The following is an 11,307-nucleotide window of genomic DNA, read 5'->3' on the forward strand; positions in this document are numbered from 1 at the left end:
GACTGACTTGTTTTGTTTAGCGTAATACCCTTTAGTTCTATCCAAGTACTTGCAAATGGCAAGATTTCGTTCTTTTTGATGGCTGAGTAATATTCCATTGTATATATGTATATACCACATCTTCTTTATCCATTCATCTGTTAGTGGACATCTGGGCTCTTGTCATATTTTGGCTAATGTGGACATTGCTGCTATAAACACTGGGGTGCATGTGCCACTTTGAATCACTATGTTTGTATCCTTTAGGTAAATACCTAGTGTGATTTTTGGGTCATAGGGTAGCTTTATTTTTAACTTTTTGAGGAACTTCCATGCTGTTTTCAACAGTGGCTGCACCAGTTTGCATTCCCACCAGCAGTGTAAGAGAGCTCCCCTTTCTCCACATCATCACCAAGACCTGTTGATTCCTGACTTGTTAATTTTAGCCATTCTGACCAGTGTGAGGTGGTATCTCATTGTGGTCTTGATTTATATTTCTCTGATGCCAAGTGATGTTGAGCATTTTTTCATATGCCTGTTGGCCATTTGTATGTCTTCTTTGGAGAAATGTCTGTTCATGTATTCTGCCCATTTCTTGACTGGATTTTGGCTTTTTGGGTGCTGAGTTTGATAAGTTCTTTATAGATTTTGGACACTAGTCCTTTATCTGATAAGTCATTTGCAAATATCTTCTCTCATTCTGTAGGTTGCCTTTTAGTTTTGTCGACTGTTTTTTTTGTTGTTGTTGTTGTGCAAAAGCTTTTCATCCTGATGAAGTCCCAATAGTTCATTTTTGCTTTTGTTTCCCTTGCCTTTGGAGATGTGTCTAACAAGTTGTCACAGCCAAGGTCAAGCAAGTTGCTGCCTGTATTCTTCCCTAGGATTTTGATGGATTTTGATGGATTCCTGTTTCACATTTAGGTCTTTCCTCCATTTTGAGTTTACTTTTTTGTATGGTGTAAGAAAGTCGTCCAGTTTCATTCTTGTGAATGTGACTGTCCAATTTTCCCAATACCATTTGTTGAAGAGACTTTTTTCCATTGGATATTCTTTCCTGTTTTGTTGAAGATTAGTTGAACATAAAGTTGAGGGTCCATTTCTGGGTTTTCTATTTTGTTCCATTGATCTGTGTGTCCGTTTTTGTGCCAGTACCATAATACTGTCTTTATGATTACAGCTTTGTAATATAACTTGAAGTCCAGAATTGTGATGCCTCCAACTTTGGTTTTCTTTTTCAACATTCCTTTAGCTATTCAGGGTTTTTTCTGGTTCCATACATATTTTATATATGTATGTATGTTCCAGTTCTGTGAAAAATGCTGATGTTATTTTGATAGGGATTGCATTGAATGTGTATTGCTTTGGGCAGCATAGACATTTTAACAATATTTGTTCTTCCAATCCATGAGGATGGAATGTTTTTCCATTTCTTTGTGTCTTCTTCAGTTTTTTCATAATTGTTCTATGGTTTTCAGAGTACAGATCCTTTACCTCTTTGGTTAGGTTTATTTCTAGGTATCTTATGATTTTTGGTGCAATTGTAAAGGGGATCGAGTTTTCTATTTCTCTTTCTTCTGCTTCATTGTTAGTGTATAGAAATGCAACTGACATCTGTGCATTGATTTTATATCCTGCAACTTTGCTGAATTCCTGTATCAATTCTAGCAATTTCTTAGTGGAAATCTTTTAGGTTTTCTACATAGAGTATCATGTTATCTGCAAAGAGTGAAATTTTGACTTCTTCTTTGCCAATTTGGATGCCTTTTATTTCTTTTTGTTGTCTGATTGCTGAGGCTAGAACTTCCAGTACTGTGTTGAACAACAGTGGTGAGTGTGGACATCCCTGTCGTGTTCCTGACCTTAGGGGAAAAGCTCTCAGTTTTTCCCCATTGAGTATGATATTTGCTGTGGGTCTTTCATACATGGTCTTTATGATATTGAGGTATTTTCCCTCTATTTCTACACAGTGGAGAGTTTTTATTAAAAAAGGATGCTGTATTTTGTCAAATGCTTTTTCTGCATCTATTGAAAGGATCTTATGGTTTTGTCCTTTCTTTTATTAATGTGGTGTATCACACTGATTAATTTGCAGATGTTGAACCACCCCTGCAGCCCAGGAATAAATCCCACTTGGTCGTGGTGAATAATCCTTTAATGTACTGTTGGATCCTATTGGCTAGTATCTTGGTGAGAATTTTTGAATACGTTTATCAGGGATATTGGTCTATAATTATCCTTTTTAGTGGGGTCTTTGTCTATAGTGGGGTTTTGGGATCAAGATAATGCTAGCCTTATAGAATGAGTTTGGAGGTTTTCCTTCCATTTCTACTTTTTGGAACAGTTTCAGAAGAATAAGTATTAATTCTTTTTTGAATGTTTGGTAGAATTCCCCTGGGAAGTCATCCAGCCCTGGATTCTTGTTTGTTGGGAGATTCTTGATTACTGATTCAATTTCTTTGCTGGTTATGGGTCTGTTCAGATTTTCTATTTCTTCCTGTTTCCGTTTTGATAGTTCATATGTTTCTAAGAATGTATCTATTTCTTCCAGATTATCTAATTTGTTGGCATATAATTGCTTATAATATTCTCTTAGAATTGTTTATATTTCTTTGGTGTTGGTTGTGATCTCTCTTTCATTCATGATTTTATTGGGTCTTTTCTCTCTTTTTTTTTTTTTTTTTTTTTTTTTTTTTTGATAAGTCTGGCTAGGGGTTTAGCAATCTTATTAATTCTTTTCAAAGAACCAGATCCTGGTTTCTTTGATCTGTTCTGTGGTTTTTTTTACTTCTAAATCATTGATTTCTGCTCTAATCTTTATTATTTATCTTCTGCTGGATTTAGGCTTTATTTGTTGTTCTTTTTCCAGCTTCTTTAAGTGTAAGGTTAGGTCTTTAATTTCCTAGTTGACCCATTCATTCTTTAGTAAGATGCTTTTTAACCTCCATGTATTTGTGTTCCTTCCAAATTTTGTGTTGTGATTGAGTAATCTTTTTGTACCAGTTGAGACCTGATTTGTGACACAGTATGTAATCTATTCTAGAAAATGTACCACGTGCACTCAAGAAGAATGTGTATTCTGCTGCTTTAGGATGAAATGCTCTGAATATATCTGTGAAGTCCATCTGGTCCAGTGTGTCATTCAAAGCCATTGTTTCCTTGTTAATATTCTACTTAGGTGATCTGTCCATTGCTGTAAGTGGGTGTTAAGTCCCCTACTATTATTGTATTAGTATCAATGAGTTTCTTTAATTTTGTTGTTAATTGGTATACATATTTGGCTGCTCCCAAATTAGGTGCATAAATATTTGCAATTGTTAGATCTTGTTGTATACACCCTTTTATTATAATATAGTGTCTTTCATCTCTTATTACAGTCTTTGGTTTAAAATCTAGTTTGTCTGATATAAGGTTGACTACTCCAGCTTTCTTTTGATGTCCATTAGCGTGATAAATGGTTCTCCACTCCCTCACTTTCAATCTGGAGGTGTCTTTAGGTCTAAAATGAGTCTCTTGTAAGCAGCATATTGATGGGTCATGTTTTTTTTATCCATTCTGATACCCTGTGCCTTTTGATTTGAGCATGTAGTCCATTTACATTCAGAGTAAGTATCAACAGATACAAATTTAGTGCCATTGAGCTGCCTGTAAAGTCACTGTTCTTGTAGATTGTCTTTGTTCCTTTCTCGTCTTTGTTATTTCTGGGCTCTCTTTCCACTCAAAGATCCCCTGTAATATTTCTTGCAGGGTTGGTTTAGTGTTCACAAATTCCTTTAGTTTTTCTTTTTCCTAAAAACTCTTTACTCTCCTTCTATTCTGAATGACAGCCTTGCTGTATAAAGTATTCTTGGTTGCATATTTTTCCCATTTAGCACGTCAAATATATCATCCAGTCCTTTCCAGCCTGCCAGCTCTCTGTGGAAATGTGTCTACTCTTGTAGGTTAAGGACCTCTTGTCCCAAGCTGGTTTCAGTATTTTTTCTTTGTCTTTGAAATTTGCAAGATTCACTATTATATGTCAAAGTGTTTACCTATTTTTAGTGATTTTGGGGGGGGGGGTTCTGTGGCCTCCTGGACTTGAATGCCTTTTTCCTTCCCTAAATTAAGGAAGTTCTGAGCTATAATTTGTTCAAGTAAACCATCTGCCCCTACCTCCCACTTCTCATCTTTTGGGACCCCTATTATACAGATATTATTTCACTTTATGGAATCACTGTGTTCTCTCAGCCTCCTTTAGGAATCTAATAGTTTTCTTTCTTCAACTTCCTTATTTTTCATCATTTTATCTTCTGTATCACTGATTTGCTCTTCTGCTTTGTCCAGCCTCATTTTATTATAGCCTTTACTTGGGATGCATGTCAGTAATAGCATTTTTAATTTAGGTCTAACTAGATTTTAGTTCTTTTATTTCTATAGTAAGGGGTTGTCTAGCGTGTTTGATGCTTCTTTAAGCCCAACTAGTATCTTTATAATCATTGTTTCAAATTCTAGTTCCAACATCTTACTTATATCCATGTTGGTTAAGTCTCTGGCAGTGAGTACTACGTCACATTCTTTCTGTTAGGGTGAGTTTCTCTGTCTCATCATTATGTCCAGAAAAGAAGAGAAGAAAGAGAGAGAAAAAACAAAAATAACAACAGTAAAAAACAAAACAAAAAACTACATCTTGGGTGTGTTTTGGTCTGCTTGTTACAAGAAGCTAGATCTCAAAATAAGAAAGAAAGAAATACTTATATATGTATAATATTTATTTAATAAAATATATACTAAGTATTAATATATATTTTATATTACATAATTATATAATACATACTAACTTATACATAATAAAATAAAAATAACATAATAAAACTAATACAGTGAAGGCAAACAAAAATACCTGTAGCATATATAAAAATCAAAACTAAAATATAATACAAATGAACTGAAAAAATAAAATAGCTGAAAAAATAATACTGAAAGACTAAAGAACAAAAGTACAAAGAATTCTATCTACTGTTTTCAGCAGGAGCTAAAGCTTTGCAGCCCTCTACCATCAGTAAACTTGGTGCGAGCCAGTTGTCACGCTGGTCTTCTGGCAGAGGGACCTTGGTGGACTTGCCCTAGTGCGAATGCACCTCCAGTGCGTAGGGAGGCAGAGACCAGTGTAATGGGCTCCGGACTCCACTAGGTGGCGCTGTTTTGCTCCCTGAAAGCTTTCAGCACTGATGGGGGGATGAATATGGTGGCTCCCAGCTCTTTAGCCCCAGGGCTGAAAGTTCACACCCCCCTACACTTCAGTAAGCCCTCACAGAAAAGCAGTCAATCACTGTGGTCTCCTTGATTTCCGTCAGGACTCTGTGTTCACCCAGCCTATAACAGAGTTTTTGTGACTGAGTTTCAAAACTGCAAAGTTGATGGACTCTTAGGGCGCACACCCATGCTGTTCCTCCCAGGGAGCGGGGGAGGTCTCACTGTGCTTCTGCCTCTTGCTAGGCCCCTACCAGGAGAGCGGTTGTCCGATCGTGGAGCGGCTCATGGTTTATGGCAACACAGCAGAGTGCGGGTGCCTAGATTCACTGTTTTCTGCGGGCTTCCCTGCGCCTATGCCTGGAAACTGCCACACTCGGGCACCCCTGTTCTTGCGACCCCCACCCCCACCCTGGGACCCTGAGACAACGCTGTCCCACCTGGGATTCCACCCCACTTCGCCACCTGAGCATCTTTCAGCCAGGGACGTCCCCCACTGCAGCAGACTTCTAGAAGTTCCGATTTTGTGCTCTGCTGCTTACACTTTGCGGTAGCCTCCTTCCGCAGGCTCCCTCCCCCCACCGTGTCCTTTGCTATGTCACATCGGATCCAAGTCTCTGCACCTCCTACATTCCAAAAAGTAGTCACTTTTCTACTTGTAGAATTGCAGCATTTTTTTTTAAAGATTTTTTTATTTATTGGACAGAGATAGAGACAGCCAGCGAGAGAGGGAACACAAGCAGGGGTAGTGGGAGAGGAAGAAGCAGGCTCATAGCAGAGGAGCCTGATGTGGGGCTCGATCCCGGAACGCCAGGATCACGCCCTGAGCTGAAGGCAGACGCTTAACCGCTGTGCCACCCAGGCGCCCCAGAATTGCAGCATTTCTTGTCTCAGATCTCCGATTGATTTCTCAGGTGTTCAGAATGAACAGACAGATAACCATCCAGCTGTATTGGAGGCCCCAGACGAACTTAGGGCTCCCTACTCCTCCACCATCTTAGCTCCTCCTCACCAGCTTCTTTTTCTAAATTTTTATTAAGTTCAATTAGCCAACATATAGTACATCATTAGTTTTTGATGTAGTGTTCAATGATTCATCAGTCGCGCTCACCAGCTTAGTTCCTAATAGCACCAAAGTGCAAACAACCCAAAGCTACATCAATACGTGAATGGATAAACAAATTATAAAACGTATATAATGGAATACTACTTATCAAGGTAACGCGACAAACTAAAATAGGCAGCCACGTGGATGGCTCTCAAAATATGCTGAGAAGAAAATGCCAGATACACGAAATTCTAGAAAAGTGAAAGAGAGAGTCACAGAAAGCAAACATGGTTCCTGGGGCCAGAGGTCGGAGTGACTGGAAAATGGCACAAGGAAACCGTGTGATGTAAGTGTTCTCTATTGTGCTCGTGATGGTGGCTGTACCGGGTACACATTTATCGAAGCTCCTCAGACTGTGTACTTGCAATCGTTGCAGGCCACGTACCATGGGTACTAGAGTGTTCTCCGAGATACTTCATAAACTCACTCTGCCTTCATCGTCCTGTCAACGTCGGCACTCTGTTCGCATTCCCAGATAAGGAGCAGTAGAGGAACCGCAGATCCAACCTACGCGATTCAGTTGTGTATTCTGTTCTATTAGGCTGGTCCCCAACCATTTTTGCCCTCAAAAGAGGGCAGTTTCCAAAAGCGCCGTACCTTCACTGCCGCTTTGTTGGCTGCCCGAGGCCGGTGAGCCTTCGGAGGTGAGCGGCGGTGAGGGGCGGGAGGTGAAGCCGTGGGGAGAGAGGCACGGGAGACCAGATGTATCCTTGCCAAGCAAGCACAGTAACTCCATCGTGTTCGGGAGATTTCGTTTTGTGGAAGTTACATCCCCAGAGCGAACCAGTCATTGTGACTTGGAAAACTTTTTTGGTCATTTCAATTGGGCAGAGAAATTGGTTCCTAAATTTTTAGATGCCTTACAGGCATCATCTCCACACTGTCTACCTCAGAGCCCGAATTCCCAAGTAAAAAGTGGTTAAAGATATTTCAGATAAATCTGAAAGTAGGCACAAAGAAGAGACCTAAAAGGTCCAGAAACTTAGGTCAACTTTTGACCCTGCCAGAGTTTTGAGCCAGGAACTTGCGACTATTAGCACGTAGGATAAGCTAAGCTCCGGGAAGAAGAGCAGGCGGGGCTGGAGTCAGGCTCTGCTTCCCGCGAGGAACCCCGACGAGAGTTGCTCCATCTTTACAGATGGTCAGCATCACAGGGACCTTCCAAGGGAGATGGGAAAGAGTGCAGACTGAGCTTAGACATCAGCTCTGCTGGGGCGTATTTATGGGTGCTGGGAACTGCTGAGAGCTCACACTCATTAAATGAGAAGTTTACAAGGAGGCCCCTGCAGGAAGGAAACGGGGAGCCACTGGCCCCAACCAACTGAGCTGTGTTGTGCAGAGATGGCAACACTGTTGCCAACAGAAGCTGGAAAACAAGCTGTATCTAACGAACTCATGGATGATTCAGGTTGTTTATAGGCAGAATGTTTAAAAAAAAAAAGTGTCAGTGGGCCATTTGTTTGTTAATTTAGCTGAATACGGCAAGATGCAGGAAAAAATAGATGAGCCAAAGAAGGAACTGTGTGGCTTTCCAGCATTTAGAGGAGATACTGAGGGCTGAAGACATTGGGAATCCGAAAATAAAATGGTTTCCCACTTCAGCATCTCCAATAGCAAAAGTTTCTTAAAGGAAAAAAATCAAACCTAAGGTGTGCTTATATAATCCTTTATTAAGACCTTAGAAATATTTACAGTTAGTGATTTAAAAGTAGACCCTCTCGGCTAGACAGAAGGGCTTTTAAGAATCCTAAGGGCGTTGTCCCACAGGCACTCTGACACCCAAAGTGAAGAGAGACGTGCCCTGAAAAAGAACTGTGGGTGTGGCACTCATCTAAAGGACTAGACTAAAACGTGATACATAAAAACCCTACAACGTGTACTTTTGAGATGTAATTCACACATCATAAAACTCACCCTGTAAAGAGGATAATTCAGTGGATTTAATATACTCACAAAGTTGAGCAACCATCGCCGCTACTTCCAGAACATTTTCATCCCCCAACAGACATGCCCTATCTACGAACAGTTTGTATTCTCCCTTCTCCCAGCTCCCGGCAAACACTATCTACTTTATGTCTCTACAGATTTGCCTCTCCTGGACATTTCATGTAAGTCGATTTATGGCCTTGTGTGTCTGGCTTCTTTTTCTTAGCGTGAGGTTTTCAAGGCTCATCCAGATGGCAGCGTGTGGCAGGGCCTCCTCCTTCCATTGTGTGAATCAGCCGCGCTCTGTTCATCACCCACTGATGGGCGTCTGGGCTGCTGCGCCTTGTGGCCATTACAAGTAACGCTGCTCTGCGCATCTGTGTACCAGTGTTTTGCGTGGACGTAGGTTTTCCATTATCTTGGGTATATGCCTAGGAATAGAATTGCTGGGCTAGATGGTAAACTCCACGTTTAAACGTCTTGTTTTCACTGTTTTCCAAAGCATCTGTACTATCTGACATGTCTACTGGCCATTAATGTATGAGGGTTCCAAATTCTCAATATCCTTTCTAGTATTTGTAATTCTCTTTTTGACGAATGATTTAAAGCGTGAGGTGGAATCTCATTGTGGTTTTGATTTGCATTTTCTGGATAACTGCTAATGTTGAGCATCTTTTCATGTGCCTGTTAGCCATCTGCATATCTTTGGAGAACTGTCCACTCAATTCCTTTGACCATTTTTAGTTGGATTATTTGTCTTTTTGTCATTGAATTGTCAGAGGTCTTTCTATATTCTGGACTCTAATCCCTTAACAGATATAGGATATGGGTATTTTCTCCCGTTCTGTAGGTTATGTTTTCACGTTATAGTTTTCTCTCTTATATTTAGGTCTGTGATCATGTGGAGTGAATTTTTGTGTCGGGCATGATTAAGTGCTGATGCTGTATTTGGATGTCCATTTCCAGGGCCCCAAGAGTGAAGAAGAAAAGGGAGAAGAGGTGGGGAAGGCAGGCAAGCAAAGCAGGTGGTACATTGCTCACTGGCCACTGCCTCGTGAGGCAAAGGAACACAGCCAGTCCCCACGGGTGTGCTCTCAGTCACAGGGAGTGTCTCAGTCACAGGGAGTGTGCCTGCAGAAACCATGTCTCGGGGAAGTACACGACAAGAAGGAAGAAGAGGATTATTTTCCCTCTTGGCTCCTGCCTATTACTTTCTCCTATTTGGCCCTGCAGAGCTAATTTAAATCCTGGACTATTCTGGACTGCTCGGGTCATTCGTGGCTGCTCGGGACATGAGGTCTTATGCCTACGGTGTGCGGCTTTTCATACAAGTCTGGAATTGACGACAAACCCAGAGACTCAAGTGTGCAGGTCCTCAGACCGCTGCCTGGCAGCAGTGGGGGGCAGGCGGCTGGAGGGACCGCGTTTTCGAGCGAGCGGGGGGGGGCTGGCTTTCAGTGGCAGAAGCAGGTCGAGCAGGGCCGGCTGTGGCGGGGCCTGGGGCTGGGACAGCGGCTGAGCCTCTCGGACACTAGACTGTGGCATTGAGGGATCGGACGCGCCCAGCGGGGGCAGGCTGCGTGCACTCAGGAGTTTTTAAATTGCTGTTCCCTAACTGTAAGGTGAAGAAGTTTTAAAAAAGGGAAGTAAGGATAATAAAATAATATGTCCCCCATATGGAGATGCTGGCTACCGCCTCTCTAAATGGAAAGTAGTCAAATATTTTTACTCAGATGCCATGTGAATGAGGCGCATATAGAAGTAGTCCGGTGTTCCCTACCGGCGACTCAAGTACCATGTGACACCGGCTACGGGTGACTCGTGTTGATAAAATGTTCTATCAAATGCCCTGAACAACACAAAAACACAGTCTTCCTTCCACGTACATGGTAGTTGCATACCTAGAAAATTCAGAATGTATTGAATCAAAAAATGTTTTCATATGTAAAATGTAGTCAGGGTCTAGGCTCAGATAATTATGTGTTTCACCTACACGAACAACTCAGAGGACAGAACAGTTGTGTGGGTAACGGTCCCACGGGATGTGGGGACTGTCCTCCCATTGCAGGAAGTCTACCCGCTGTTGGCTCTTGTTCAGCAAATACTAAGTGTCCCCCCTTCCCGCCCCCCAACATAGTGATGACAGAACAGCACTAGCACAGATTTCCAAAATGTGGCAGGTGCCGCTCTTCCTAAGAATCACTTTTTAAACAACACATGGAATACATATCTCTTTGTGTGTTTATCTGCATTTTGCAGACATTGCATTTAGAAACGTTGTCCACAGTAGTACCTCGAGATGGATCACTGCAACACTGTGGAGCCTCGTGCATCCCTGTGCTGGGATCGCTTTAGCTAGTGATGATCCTATGGACCTTTTTAGCTTCTTGATACAGCTAATGCCGCAAACATGGTCCTTGTATGTTACTCTGTGTACTTACATCTCTAGAATAAACCCTTAGAGTCAAAAGGTGCATGTATTTTATTTTTTAAATATTTTATTTATTTATTTGAGAGGGAGAGGGAGAGAGGTGAGGAGCAGGTGAGGGGCAGAGGGAGAAGCAGACTCCCTGCTGAGCAGGCAGCCCGACGCAGGGCTGGATCCCGGGACTCCAGGATCATGACCTGAGCCTAAGGCAGACTAACCGACTGAGCCACTCAGGTGCCCCTGGTACATGTATTTTAAAATTTTTATAGATATTGCCAGATTACCCTCCAAATTATTGCCAAATGTATACCTACTAATGGCTGTATAAATAAATGCTTGTTTTCCCATCACTCTTCCACCAGTAGGTATTATGTAGAGTTTTAATCTTGGCCAATCGGTTCTTTAACGATAAAAACAAGTAATATTAGGTGTTCTATTTAAAGCCATTTCCATATCATTTTCTATTTCCTAGTAGCCCCTTGCCTTGATATGTCTTTTTATTCTTCCCAAATGCAGTACTTGGACCAGCAGGGTATGTGGGATGACTCTAGGTGGTACAGAATTTTTAAAAAATGTAATTGGTGTATATTCATTTTTATATGTATATACTGCATTGCTACATTACTAGCAAATCAGATAC

The sequence above is a fragment of the Ailuropoda melanoleuca genome, chromosome 9, assembly GCF_002007445.2.
Source record: "Ailuropoda melanoleuca isolate Jingjing chromosome 9, ASM200744v2, whole genome shotgun sequence".
Lineage (NCBI taxonomy): Eukaryota > Metazoa > Chordata > Mammalia > Carnivora > Ursidae > Ailuropoda > Ailuropoda melanoleuca.